The sequence below is a fragment of the Equus caballus genome, chromosome 11 (genome assembly GCF_041296265.1).
Source record: "Equus caballus isolate H_3958 breed thoroughbred chromosome 11, TB-T2T, whole genome shotgun sequence".
Taxonomy (NCBI): Eukaryota; Metazoa; Chordata; class Mammalia; order Perissodactyla; family Equidae; genus Equus; species Equus caballus.
This window is the reverse complement of record NC_091694.1, coordinates 32,978,680-32,993,029: the sequence shown is the minus strand read 5'-3', so window position 1 is coordinate 32,993,029 and position 14,350 is coordinate 32,978,680. Positions and strand designations below refer to the sequence as shown.

The 14,350-nt window shown below is 42.9% G+C and overlaps 1 protein-coding gene and 3 non-coding genes across 12 annotated transcripts in view; all 4 read left to right on the top strand.

Moving 5' to 3' along the window:
- TEX14 (testis expressed 14, intercellular bridge forming factor) overlaps positions 1–14,350 on the top strand; it is a 159,712-nt gene that overhangs the window by 50,184 nt on the left and 95,178 nt on the right. The window lies entirely within an intron of this gene.
- On the top strand, positions 918–1,081 carry LOC111775831 (U1 spliceosomal RNA). The gene has a single exon (XR_002811810.1). It is a non-coding gene; the product is annotated as a U1 spliceosomal RNA (small nuclear RNA).
- On the top strand, positions 6,572–6,735 carry LOC111775790 (U1 spliceosomal RNA). Its single transcript, XR_002811769.1, has one exon. It is a non-coding gene; the product is annotated as a U1 spliceosomal RNA (small nuclear RNA).
- Positions 12,602–12,765, top strand: LOC111775820 (U1 spliceosomal RNA). Its single transcript, XR_002811799.1, has one exon. It is a non-coding gene; the product is annotated as a U1 spliceosomal RNA (small nuclear RNA).

The following is a 14,350-nucleotide window of genomic DNA, read 5'->3' as shown; positions in this document are numbered from 1 at the left end:
ATTTGGATTCTCCAATTCTGTCCCACTGATCTACATGTCTGTCTTTTTTTTTTTTTTTTTTGAGGAAGATTAGCCCTGAGCTAATAACATCTGCTGCCAGTCCTCCTCTTTTTGCTGAGGAAGCCTGGTGCTGAGCTAACATCTGTGCCTATCTTCCTCTACTTTGTACGTGGGACACCTGCCACAGCATGGCTTGACAAGTGGTGTGTAGTTCTGCACCCGGGATCTGAGCCAGCAAAGCCCAGGCCACTAAAGCAGAATGTGCAAACTTAACCCCTGTGCCACTGGACCGGTCCCTACGTGTTAGTCTTTAAGCCCGTACCTTACTGTCTTTATTACTGTTGCTTTGTAGTAAGTTTTGAAATCAAGAAGCATGAGTCCTCCAACTTTGTGTTTTTTCCAGATTTTTTCTATTTTGTTGCTATTTCCTTTAAAAATGGGTTGTAGCCTAGGCACGAAGGAATTGTTGCTGGGCAGGTAAAATGGATATTGAAACAGCATTGTGAGAAGCTGCAAGAGTCTTTGGTTGCTTAAGAACCTCAGACTCTTCAGTTTCCTTAATAGGTGTGAAAAACTCCAAAGCATTTTATTTACAGCTGCTGTATCCTATATTTCCCAGACAAAGGTTAAAGCGTGTTCTAAGCTAGACATAGGGAGGAAAAAGAGGAAAAAGGAAGTGATGTCACATGGGCAGAGGCGTGGATATGCAAATAACAGAGGCAATGTATGCTTGGATCCTCAGAGATGCTAGTATTCTGGAGATGTCAGAAAAAAAATTAGAGACGATATGGAGGTTTCTTTTTCTTAGAATATCTAATGATACTGAAGTGCGTCTTGTGGGTACTGACTCTTCTAGTGACCGTATATAAAAAGTCTTGTGCGTACAAGGGTCTGGATGCCGACGCGCTGAGCAACTCATACTTACCTGGCAGGGGAGATACCATGATCACGAAGGTGGTTTTCCCAGGGCGAGGCTTATCCATTGCACTCCGGATGTGCTGACCCCTGCGATTTCCCCAAATGTGGGAAACTCGACTGCATAATTTGTGGTAGTGGGGGACTGCGTTCGCGCTTTCCCCTGATAACTTGTGTTGATAAAGGTAGTTAATCTTTAACTAGGCTAGTTTGTTAATTTGCGTGCTTTGGGTTGTATATTTTTTGCTTTTTTATCGTTGCTATTAGGGTGAGTTCAGTAAGGAGCGGCATTTTTGACCTTTGTCTGTTATGCTTGTTGTCGGATTTCTGGGTCAGGAGCCTAGCTGATATTTGCACCGTAGTTGGCATCAACAAGGTGGCTGAAATTTTTAGGGAAACAGCATGCAAGTTGAGAAAAACAACAATCAAAGACTGGGCTTTGGAGAATTGCCCTTATTAGAGCAAGAGAGGAGAACGGACACCTTTGAAAGAAGCTGGGGAAAGAGCAGAGGTGACCATTGTAGTCAAGTTTTCCAAGAAGAGGTCGCTGCTGATGGTGCTGAGGGGTCCAAGAGAATGTGCCCTTTCGTAATCAGTAGTCATTAGTGACCTTTGAAAAAATTCAGTCATTTTTTGCATTTGGTAGAGTTGGGGAAAATGGCAAGAAAAGAAGCATAATACATGTTGGCCACATTAGTAATTTGTTTTTCAAGATTTTATTTTTTCCTTTTTGTCCCAAATACCCCAAGTACATAGTTGCATATTTTAGTTGTGGGTCCTTTTAGTTTGTGGCATGTGGTACGCCGCCTCAGCATGGCTTGGTGAGCGGTGCCATGTCCATGCCCAGGATCTGAACCAGAGAAACCCTGGGCCCCGAAACAGAGTGTGAGAACTTTACCGCTTGGCCACGGGGCCGGCCCCCACATTAGTAATTTCTAATGAATGGTGATGAAGACCAAGGTGATCGGTTTGAGGCTGAAGATGAAACAGACTTACTCAGGAACCACCAGTTGCTATTGTCAGGCTGCAGGAAATTCCCCCTGCCTCCCAGGTTCTTTTGGCTGGTTGAATTAAAAACCTACATAAGACAGATTTACAGGAGGGGAAAAAAACAGTTTAATTTGTACTTAGGTCTCAGAGAAATGGGGCCTGAAGAAATGACCAAAGCAAGCAGCTTTTGTATGTTTTAGACAAGGAAACAATAAATATATGAGGAATTGACAGGACAAAGAAACTTAGACTTGGGTGCTTAATTAGTGAGGAATCTAAGCAGAATTTGGGCTTGAGGCAGTAAATTAGTAAAGAAGTAAGAGGGTTTTGATATCAAACCTCAAGTGAGTTCACTCACCCGTTGCGCAGCAAGCCAGTCTCTGACACCGGGTGTGGTGGAAGAAAGTAGGAATTTTATTATTGCACAGTGCTGAGCAAGGAGAGAGGGCAGCTAACGCTGAAATCCCAAACTCCCTGAAAAGCTAAAAGGAAGGGTTTTTATTTGGGGTTTTAGGGAGGGGAGGGGGAGCATATGGCCTTGCTGGTCGGAGTTTTCCTACCAGCCTGTCTTTGGCCTTGAGACTACTTGATGAGAGGAGGGAGCCAGTGACCTTGCTGGTCAGCAGCTTTCCCACCAGCCTGTATCTCTTTGAGGGGAGGAGATAATGAATCCAGGTACTTGTCCTTGGCGGTCTCTGTCTCCATGGAGGATAGTGGATTCCCGAGCCAGGAAGCCAGGGAATAAGCAGGGGATGAGTGTTTTGGTTTTAACCCCATATATGCTGGGTTTAATGTGGGGAAACTGCTATCAGGGTCGGTATCAGTTTGTTTATATGGGCTTCTTGGCCCTGAAGTCCCTAGCTCTGGTGATAAGGATATCTCTCTATCTCTTCGTGCAGAGAGGGTACAATTCGCACAGGAGATTTATTCTGTGCTTTCAGGGGGAACAGAGAGAGGAGGGTCAGAGTGCCCTTTTTGCACCAGCTGTTTTCTCAAGTAACTTCAAAGTAATCAATATGCCACTGTGGCAGATCTTGGAGCGGCCTGCTGTGAGCCCCAACACTGTTTTTATAACCCATTTTACAAAGTAAACAATCAGTACATCTTAGGAGCTCCCCGTAGTCCCTGGGATTGAGAATACCTTCATTTGTTGCATTGACCGCATCACATTGAGAGGGTCCTAATCCTTTGTTCTCTTAGGTTCCCTGATGCCAGAGAGACTTTAAATGCTCTGGAGGATTTCCCAGCTTTGCTCTCAGAAAAATTCTCTTAGTTCTTCTAACCCAGTGTTTTCTCCACAGGTTAATAGACCCTGACTGTAATGCAGCTTGATTATACATCAGTCTGTAAGCCACTGAGTGCAGAGGTTAAGAGTGTGGACTCACCAGCTCTACTGCTGTCTAACTGGGTGGTTTTAGGAAATTAGGTAACTGTCTTGTGCCTCATTTTCTTCATCTCTAAAATGGGGAATAATAGTAATAGTACCGACCTAAAAAGGCGTTGGTGAAAATTAAATGAGATAATATCTTGTTAATGCAAATAACCATTTTATAGATAAGAGAGAAAAGGTGAATTTTACTTGAACCAGGCTGAGGACTACAATCCAGGAAGGCAGTCTCCATAAAAGAAGACAGCCTTTCTTGGGGCCGGCCCGGGGGCCCAGTGGTTAAGTGTGCACGTTCTGCTTTGGAGGCCTGGGGTTCCCCGGTTCGGATCCCGGGTGCAGACATGGCACCGCTTGACAAGCCATGCTATGGTAGGCATCCCACATATAAAGGAGAGGAAGATGGGCACGGATGTTAGCTCAGGGCCAGTCTTCCTCAGCAAAAAGAGGAGGATTGGCAGCAGTTGGCTCAGGGCTAATCTTCCTCAGAAAAAAAAAAAAAAAAAAGACAGCCTTCCAGAGAAGCATGGTTAATCAGTGCAGGTTTATACTTTTTTAGAATAAAGAACATACATTAGACATGCCCAGGATACATATTCATCAAAGTTTCAAAGAGATATTCAGTTGCAGATTAACAGGTCAACATGACCTGATATCCAGGAAAAGAAACTTACCTTCGGGAGTACTGATTACCCAATTACCCAATACTGGCATCTTAGAAAAGGAAGTATGCATCCATATCTTCAAAGAGTGCATTCTTTTACTTTAAGATAATGCTTAATACATTCTTTACTTTAATGGTTAAAGTAGATGTACCATATATGTTTGATAAGCCGTAAATCAGGCTTCTTTAGTTCTAGCCAAATCAGCTTTAAACCAAATAAGTACCCCATATACCTCAATATGTGAAAACTTCTTGTCAATCTGTAAAGCCATAGACCAGTGTTTGACATCTAGGAGCTATTCCACAAATGTGATGTTAAACCAAGGAATTAACCCCTAAGATCCAAGTGAATGAAAGGAAAGCGAGAGAACAATAATGTAGGGGTACTAAGCAATTGAGAAAGGTTTCTTTTCTGGGTAAAGGGCGCCTGTGTATGTTTGAAAGGAGAGGAGCTGAATCCAGGGCAGAGGAAGGGATTGAGGCCAGAGAGGCCGGAATTGGGGGCTTACTTGGAATCAGAAGTTTAATAAGAAAGCCAATCTCTCTTCCTTTGATACAACAGAGAGGCTGGGCCCAGTGGTTCTCAAACTTCAGAGTTGTAAGAATTCCCTGGAGAGTGTGTTTTAAAAGTGCACACACCCGGGTCTCATCCGCACACATCCTGATTCAGTAGATGATGTTGATGCAGCTGGTGATAGCTTGCACTTTGAGAAACGCTAATGGGAAGGGGAATTCATTGTACTTTTCAAATAAAGAAGCAGCTAAATTATTCTCACTCCTGTAAAAAGGATATATGGGTGTGATTGGATTAGGGTTGTGGTTCTCAGTTCTGTCAAGGTCGTCTTATAACAAATAGAAGTTCCCTTTACTATCCTGAAGATGTTCATAGAAAATATAAGCTGCGTATACTTCTTCCACAAATGATATAATGTCCTAACTGTAATATAAGGGAGAAATAAAAATAAAATGTTATAATAAAATATTTTAATATGTAAGTGCTTGGCATGACTACACAAGGAAAAAGTCCCCACAAGTGTTCAAAACTACCCCTTGGCGGGCTGGCCCGGTGGCATAGTAGTTAAGTTCGAGCACTCCGCTTTAGCAGCCGGGATTTGCCGGTTCGGATCCCGGGTGAGGACCTGCACCGCTCATAAAGGCACGCTGAGGCAGCATCCCACATACAACATAGAGGAAGACTGGCACAGATGTTAGCTCAGGAGAAGCTTCCTCAAGCAAAAAACCAAACAACAAAAAACTACCCCTGGTAGTGGTAGCGTGGTCATTGAGAACCACTACTTTAGCTGGAGATTTGAAACAGCAGGGTAGAGGGATTTAAAAGATATGTGTAAAAGGAGCACCAAGTAGCAATGAAGATGTCGTTACAGTTTTCTTGACTTTGGAGTAGGAGGGTCGCAACTTCCTCCAGCAGTGCTGGGGAAAATGGGAGTAGGGGGGATGATTGTTGGATCTAGGATCAGATAGAGGAAATGGGCTCTGCTGCAGTGTAAAGGGAGCAAGATGAGGTGGCTGAGGGGCTAGGGAGTAAAATGGCATCTAGAGTCTGAAGGATCAAGTAAATGGAAAGGTCAGACTCCCCTTTTTGGCAGTAGGTAGACTGGAGGCCAAGAGTAGCTTATCTTGGTTCAAAACACGTAAAATGTTGGGGAAACAGAACAGCAACAAAACAGGCTTTTCAGATATATTACTTATCTAGCAAAAAAGTGAAACTCTCAGAGATAAGGAGAAAGAAAAGATCCAGAGGGGAAAGGTAAGAATGGACCCTGTGAATTCCCTGAGGACATCTGTCCATCCTCAGAAGCCCAGGGCTAGGTGCTAACAGACCACCGGCAGGGGCAGGAGTGGGGCCTGAGGTGGGTGGGACATCTGATGAGACTTCCTCCCCATTCTGTACAAACAGAGGAACAGATGCAGAGGCTTAGAAGCTTATCCATAGTCATGCAATGTGAACACTGAATTGCAGTCCAGATCTTGGATTAGAAAACCCTCGCTCTTTGCAACACACCCCGCTAGCAGGTAGCCACATTCTCAATTCGACTCCCTGCTCCAGCCCCTTTCGGAATAGGAGGAAATGGTACCAGGCTGGTGTGGAGCATGGTGTCCAGGGAAGGCGTGAGGCTGGCTGTCAACTAAAGGCTCATTCGCGTCAGTTTGCTCACGAGGACTTCACACAATGAGATCCGAAGACCTTCGGCCACGCCAAAAATTGGGAGAGGGATGGATTTTTATCAGGAAAATAGCCTGTAGGCGTCACTTAGGTCGGGGCAAGTGGGAGGAGGAACCGATCTTCCAAAGCAGCCCCGAGGCTTCGCAGCCTTTGGCCTCGGGGAGCGCTGCTGCCCGCTCAGATCCACCAGCTGCGAGTGACGTAATGCCGAGAGGTGGAGTATGTAGATGAAAGACTCCGGGCGTTTTGGAACCGCGTTCCCTGGAAGGATATGCATGATTATCTACTATTACCGATACTAAGATATAGTATGAAAATCTGTGTCTTGGGGTGCTATATGTAGATAAAGGCCAATTGGAGTCATTTTGGAGTAACCTGAACCTTACAGTGGTGTGCACAGTAACGGGTAGCGCCAGGGGTCTGAGTCCAACTCATACTTACCTGGCAGGGGAGATACCATGATCACGAAGGTGGTTTTCCCAGGGCGAGGCTTATCCATTGCACTCCGGATGTGCTGACCCCTGCGATTTCCCCAAATGTGGGAAACTCGACTGCATAATTTGTGGTAGTGGGGGACTGCGTTCGCGCTCTCCCCTGGCTTACTTGTGTTTTAAAAGTAGGTCTGTACTCTAGTGGGCTTTCTTCTTTTTCTTTTGTTCTTTCTTTGTTTTTGGTGTCGTAACGCTAGTTGGTGTCATACTGTTTTTCCAGCTTTGTGGGGCCTGTATGTAGTTAATTATTGGCTACTGGAGATATATCAATCACACTGGGCTGGAGAAGTGGAGGTTTTAAGTACTGCGACGCAAGCTACTGCAAGGGCAGGCTTGTTAAAGGATTTTGAAAGTTTAGTATGAAAAGAGGGAATGTTACCTCTCTCTCTTTTTTTTTTTTTGGACTGGCTCCATTTTGCAGTGGTAACATTTTGGATATGTTGGGATATGGTAAAACATGTTATTAAAGTTAATTTCAACTCTTTGTCATTTTATATGTGGCTACTCAAAATTTTGAAATAGTTATGTTGCTCACATTCTCTTCTGTTGACGTCGCTTCTCCCTTGTTTTGAAAAAGTTTCCAGAAGACCTTGCTGTATTACTTATGTAAACTCACATGCTTGCTCTTTCTGGAATGCCCTGCCTTCCCTCAACCTGGAAAATGCATACTTGAACATTCAACTTCTCTCCTGAAACTGCCTGAGATCCACCCAAACTGCCACTGAACCCAGGATGGAGTTAAACAGTAGGAACTGTAGGCATGGTGCCTAAGGCACTTTTCAAATCGAAAGAAAAAAGGTGATATTTTAGGTGGAAGAAAATGTCATATATAATATAGTAATCTTTTTATCAGTGCAGTCATATAATTTTGATATATTTTTTCATGGAGGAAGAGGCCCATGAAGGCAAAAACGTGTAGGACCGTTCAAAGTCATAATCTGGTCTTCACTGAACCTAGTCCTTACCCCTTTTATTCGTTCACCACTCTTCCTATAGTTCTGGCAAGTCTGTTTCTCTACAGATTGTGCTCTTATTGCAGGCAGAATCTCTCTCTGCGTTATGACTCAGTATCTCCAGTGCCTAGGCTAGTAGCTGGCACCTTAAAAGTTTAACTCGCTGTGAGTAAGTGAAAAGTATACATACATATAAGTTATGACTTGCGAACAGGTGGTTTTTTTTTTTTATCATTAGCAGCACTCATAGAAACTCAGGGATACTTTGTGAATGCTGAAAATACTGGAGTAGACAATGTGATTATCAGAAATAGAGTTCCCTCAGCATAGCAGCCTTTGAGTACCTGTGAAATCTAATCTCGGGGGGACGCAGATAGTCCTAGAGGTCTCTGAGCTGTGGCCAGCCTGGCATTCATGGATACCACGGAAACAGCCAAGTGTTACCTTCCTCCTGTGAAATCAAATCTTCTGGGATGAAATTAAGAAGGTAGTTCAATAATGAAATGACGTTGTATAATTGAGGTGGGCTGGGTCACACTTTGTGGATGAGGATATTTAGCAAATGTACAAATAGAGTGACTGTAGTTTATATTGCAATTTATATGCCCCAGTGGATGGGAAATGCAGGGCCAGGGCAAATGTGTCTGAAGTGAATGAGTTCATTTCTCTGCAAACCAGGTTGTCTGTAGAAAGTTTCCTGGTAGTGGATGTTTAGATTCAGTTGTGTTGGTGCCATAGACTTCTTGACAGTCACACTTCTTTGTGAACTTATATAAAAGTTGGCTTTTAAAAATTACTGAGTATACCTGCCACATTCATTATATTTCTGAGCGTCAATCCCTACATAACCCCCATGAGGCCAATGAATGGGTGGAAATTCAGAGGTGGGGATGAGACTCATGGACTGAGGAGCATGTCTGTAGAGACAGAACATCTGAGTTGGCAGGGACAGCCATGATCTGAGAGAGCTTGGTAGTGATACCGAACCTGAAGTGAGTTCGCTCACCCGTTGCGCAGCAAGCCAGTCTCTGACACCGGGTGTGGTGGAAGAAAGTAAGAATTTTATTTTTGCACAGCGCTGAGCAAGGAGCAAGCTAACACTGAAATCCCAAACTCCCCGAAAAGCTGAAAGGAAGGGTTTTTATTTGGGGTTTTAGGTAGGGGTGGGGGAGTATATGGCCTTGCTGGTCGGAGCTTTCCCACCAGCCTGTATCTCTTTGTGGGGAAGAGATGATCCAGGTGCTTGTTCTTGACGGTGTTTGTCTCCATGGAGGATAGTGGATTCTGGAGCTAGGAAGCCAGAGAGTAAGCAGGGAATGAGTGTTTTGGTTTTAACCCCATATATGCTGGGTTTAATGTGGGGAAACTGATATCAGGGTCGATATCAGTAGGTGTGCCAGTGCCACTCTTCCTCAGGTATTCGGGAACTCGCCAAATATTTACTGTACTGAGGGAGGGGCTGTACTACCCCATCTCAGCTTATTTTAGGCCTTTGAGTTACTTACTCATTGTAGTTGATTGTTTTATTCTGTGTGTGTGTATGAATATATATATTCACTATAATTATTTCTTTTTTTTTCCCTGCTTTTTCTCCCCAAAGCCCCCCAGTACATAGTTGTATATTTTAGTTGTGGGTCCTCTAGTTGTGGCATGTGCGACACCGCCTCAGCGTGGCCTGACGAGAGGTGCCATGCCCGCACCCGGGTTCCGAACCAGCGAAACCCTGGGCCGCCGGCAGCGGAGCGCGCAAACCTAACCACTCGGCCATGGGGCCGGCCCCAGTGTAATTATTTCTAATTAACATTGTTCCTAGAGGGTAAATTCAAGCACAGACAGCTAAAATATGTTAAAATCACAATTTGAACCTAAGTCTATCTGATGCTAAAGCTTGTGTTCAAAACTATTTAAATACTATGCTAAATACTTCTTGTGGTGGTTCAACCAGGATTTGTTCTCCTTAATATGAAGAAAAAACAGTGTAAGAATGTTATTGAAAGTCTGTAACCTGTATCTCACCAGGTAACATATCACTTTAGTTCATTTCTTTCCAGTAATTTTTCTTAAGGATACACATTTTTACAAAATTGCAGGCGTAGTATACATACCATTTTATATCCTTTTTTCCTCTTAACCTTATATAGTAAAAATGTTTTTCATGTTGTTAATTATTTTGTTACTATTCTGTTTGCTTAATACTCCATTTCCCTGTTCCTTTGCTATCTAGGGTTTAGGGGTGATTCTGGTCTTTTGTAATTGCAAATAAATCTATGATGAACACCCTTGTGCATTGGGCATTGTCTTTCTCTAGAATTACTTCCTATAGGTAAATTAAAACAAATTTCTAGGTCAAAAGGTATGAACATGTTTTGGCACTAGATGTATATAATTAGGGTTAAATTTTTTTCATTTAGAAGTAATATAATCATGTAGAATATTTAGGGGAAAATGCATTAGTCCATAGTTCTCTATTAACACTAATGGAATTAAGTTCGTTTGCATCTTGGTATGTTTCCTTTAAGTCTCTTAAACTTTGCCTTTTTGGAAATAATTTTGATCATACTATATATTCAATTTAATATGCTGCTTCTTTTGCATGCAACATTATGCAATTTAGGCTTCCTTCTCATTCTTACTTAACAAACTTGAATTTTTGTTTGTTTGTTTAAAGATTGGCACCTGAGCTAACATCTGTTGCCAATCTTTTTTTCTTCTTCTTCTCCCCCTAGCCCCGCAGTCCTTAGTTGTATATTCCAGTTCTAGGTCCTTATGGCTCTGCTATATGGGATGCTGCCTCAGCATAGTTTAGTGAGTGGTGCTAGGTCTGTGCCCAGGATCCAAACTGGTAAAACCCTGGGCTGCTGAAGCAGAGCGAACTAACTTAATCTCTCAGCCACAAGGCTGGCCCCTGGAGTTCTTCTTATAATAAATTATGAACTCTGAAATTAGACATCTGGGCTTTGAAAGATGAAAGAAATGGGGGAAAAGTAATTTCTAAAGAATTTAAAAATATTTGTCATATATCACCTCTCCTCCCCCACTTAAGGCACTTCTTAAGATGACTAAAATATTAAAATAACAGGGAAAACTACTAGAAATTACCCTAAGAAATCGTCATTATTCACAAGGATATATCTACAACGCTGTTCATTGCATTTATATATATAGTGGCAACAAACTGGAAGCAATAGAATTTTAATCATATAAATTATCTATGACGGTATATAGCAAAATGAATGAAAAATGTTATAAAGCATAAATATATATGAACACATACATTAGAAATATATATACACAAAGAATTGGACTTACTATATATAACAGCAAACTGTTAACTGGTGATTTTGTAGTGGGATTATGGTTTATTTTAATTTTTAAAAAACACTTTTCTGTCTTTTCCTAATTATCTGCAAGGGAAATTTATCACTACGGTAATAATTAAAAATATCCTCCAAAAAAATAAAACAAAGCAAAGCTTTTTAAAAAATTATGCCATGGGGCCGGCCTAGTGGTGCAGTGGTTAAGTGCGCATGTTCTGCTTCAGCGGCCCGGGATTCACTGGTTTGGATCCTCAAAAAAAGAAAAACAAAAGCTAACTAAGAGGGGAATACCACTGAAGGTTTCCAGAATATGCCACTCCAAAATATGCCACTTTGGCATCAGGATTATTTTGAGGTAAAAGCACTTGAAAAACAGCAGGTATTAGAAGAGCATTCTGACCTCCTCTTTTCCTCCTGAAAGCGGGAGATCAAATTCTCATGTGAAAGATGTCTTCCTTATACCAGGGGAAGAGAAACATTCCCAGAGAGGGGCAGTCAAAGCTGAGAGAATTCTGTCCAGACAGACCTTGTTAAAATAATTCTTACCTACCTTTAGCCTCCTCATATATATTACTTTTCCACAGTTGCCTCTCTTTGTTCAACTTAGTATAAAAGCATTTAGGGTTTGCCACTCGTTTGGTTCATTTTCTTATGAGGGCTCCTGTGTCAGGTAAACTTACGTTAAATAAATTTGTATGCCTTTATCTTGTTAAACTGTCTATGCCAATGTAATTCTCAGGCCCAGCCAGAGACCCTAACAGGGTGGAGGTAAAGTTTTGCCTCTACATCACCAAAGCCTTTGATATTACAGTTGCTGCAAAGGCAATTGTTTTGCCCAGAGCACCTAGCCATCAAGGGCAGAAAGGAAAACACAAGGTGTCATCTATTTTTGTTGTCTGAAAAGAAGGAAGGAGCACTCGGTTTGTTACCAAATCCAGGCCAGATGCTGCTTCCCTTGCGGGGAGAACTGCAGAGATTTGAATCTTGGCGAAGCCGGCTTTGGGTCCCCTGCTACATGGGGCACCTGTCCAGGAGAGGAATGGCCTGGGTAGGGGTGGAGGGGATCAAGGCTACATTTTGCCCCCTTTCTCTTACTCAGCCCTCACAGAAACCTTGTAGGTAGGCAGGCAGTATTACTGCCAACTTTACGATTTGGGGAAATGGAGACAGACTGAGAGTATGACCTAGTCCCAGAGTGGAGCAGCGATTCAGACCTGGGTAACCACTGTGTTGCCTTCCCCTCTGCGGGCCGCTCTCCACTGCCTCCTACACTGCCCTGCCCTGCCGCGCAGAATGCAGACTCATCCTGACAAGTCCACGCCAGAACCTTTGCGTCTGCCCGGAAAGGCAAGGAAGTTTAAAGCCTTTCCAGATACCCCTATGGATGATTGTCTTTTAGATCGTCCTGAGGGCTAGCTAGAGCGAATTCACCGCTTCTCCGAGAAGCAGAATGACGTCGAGTGACGACAGTGATGACAAGAGGCGGGGATATGTAGATGAAAGACACGGTGACTGCCGGTTGGAGTGAGTTCTTCATGGGGAACACTTTCCACTGAATATCCAAAAGGATGTACCCTGATCTCTGTCATATAAATAACCCTTCAATTTCGAACTTAAGGCCTAAAGAACTCGGAATATAATTGACCATGACTTTATAGTGTGTTGAAGACGATGGTGAGGTGCCAGGCGAGGGGAGCAACTCATACTTACCTGGCAGGGGAGATACCATGATCACGAAGGTGGTTTTCCCAGGGCGAGGCTCATCCATTGCACTCCGGATGTGCTGACCCCTGCGATTTCCCCAAATGTGGGAAACTCGACTGCATAATTTGTGGTAGTGGGGGACTGCGTTCGCGCTTTCCCCTGACAAACTTGGTCTTAAAAGAAGACTACTTGTTTATGTTCTTCTTTCTCTAACTTTTATTTGGGGTTTAGTGGCTTTCTAACATGGTCATTATGAGGTAAGACCTTGGGGTTGGCCTATTAATTAACACCTTGGGGCTGGCCGTATGGCTGAGTGGTTAAGTTTGTGTGCTCTGCTTCGGGTTTGGCCTGTTCTAATTCTGGGTATGGAGATGGCAGCGCTTGTCCAGCCATGCTTAGGCAACATCCCACATGCCACAACTGGAAGGATCCACAACTAAAAATACATAACTATGTACTGGGGGTCTTTGGGAGAAAAAGGAAAAAAATAAAGTCTTTAAAAAAAAAAGTGGCTTCTTGACGTGTCTGTCATATGCTCATAAACAGATGCCCGGGTGTGTGCTTTTGCATTTTCCGGGAATGTTTCAGCTATTGTTCACAGAGACCTCTTGCAGTGAGGGCAGGGTACTTTACATGGTGGCTTGTTTTATTCTGTTTGTGAGGATGTCCAATCTTCTAATACTGAGAATTATGTGATAAGGAGCAGGAAGTTAAACCCCTAATCTTTCTTTTTCAAAGAGTTCTGTATTTTATCCATGCAGATGAATTTGCTGGTTTAATTTTTATTCTAGCTGTGGGAGGCTGAGGTTATATAGAGGGAGAATTGCTGAATCTTAAAATAGTGAAATGTACTTGGAGTCAAAACTCTAGGGGGAACTACCAGGATCAAGTAGCTGCAGGAGCTAGCTTGTTAGAAAAGTGCTTCCCCAATGTTGAGAACCTTGGCTAACATTTTAAGACCCAGTACTCCCCAGAAGCTAGTTTCTTAAAACAGAATAAGGTCTAAATAAGCTCTGAGGGTGACTGGAAAAGAATAAAGGAAGTAAGACTTAGAAATACTCAGGGACTGGATATTAGGATGTAAATAATGAACACAATTCATACTTAAGTCCTCAGGGATGCATGTGTTCTGGAACTTTAGGGAAAAAAACGTCCCATGAAACTCAAGTCAGTCTGGGGGGTTTTATTTATCTGTATTATTTGAACATTTTATGTCACGAAATGCAATTAAATAAAAATACTTTTTTTTTTCTTTTCATCTTCTTCCTCAAAGTCCCCCAGTACATAGTTGTAGATTCTAGTTGTAGGTCCTTCTGGTTGTGCCATGTCGGACGCTGCCTCAGCATGGCTTGATGAGTGGTGCTAGGTCTGCGCCCAGGATCCAAACTGGTGAAACCCTGGGCCGCCAAAGCAGAGCACGTGAACTTAACCACTCGGCCATGGGGCTGGCCCCGAAAAATACTTTTAAAGAGATTGAAAACCATCAAGATGGCTGTTATCAAAAAACAGGAAATAAGTGTTGATGAGGATCTAAAAAATTTGGAACCCTTGTGCAGTGCTCATGGGAATATAAAAATGGTGCAGCCACTATAGAAAACAGTATGGCAGTTCCTCAAAAAATCAGACATAGAATTACCGTACCATCGAGCAATCCTACTTCTGGATATATACCCCAAGGAATTGAAAACAGGTTTGAAGAGATATTTGTACACCCATGTTGATCATAGCAGCATTATAGCCAGAGGTG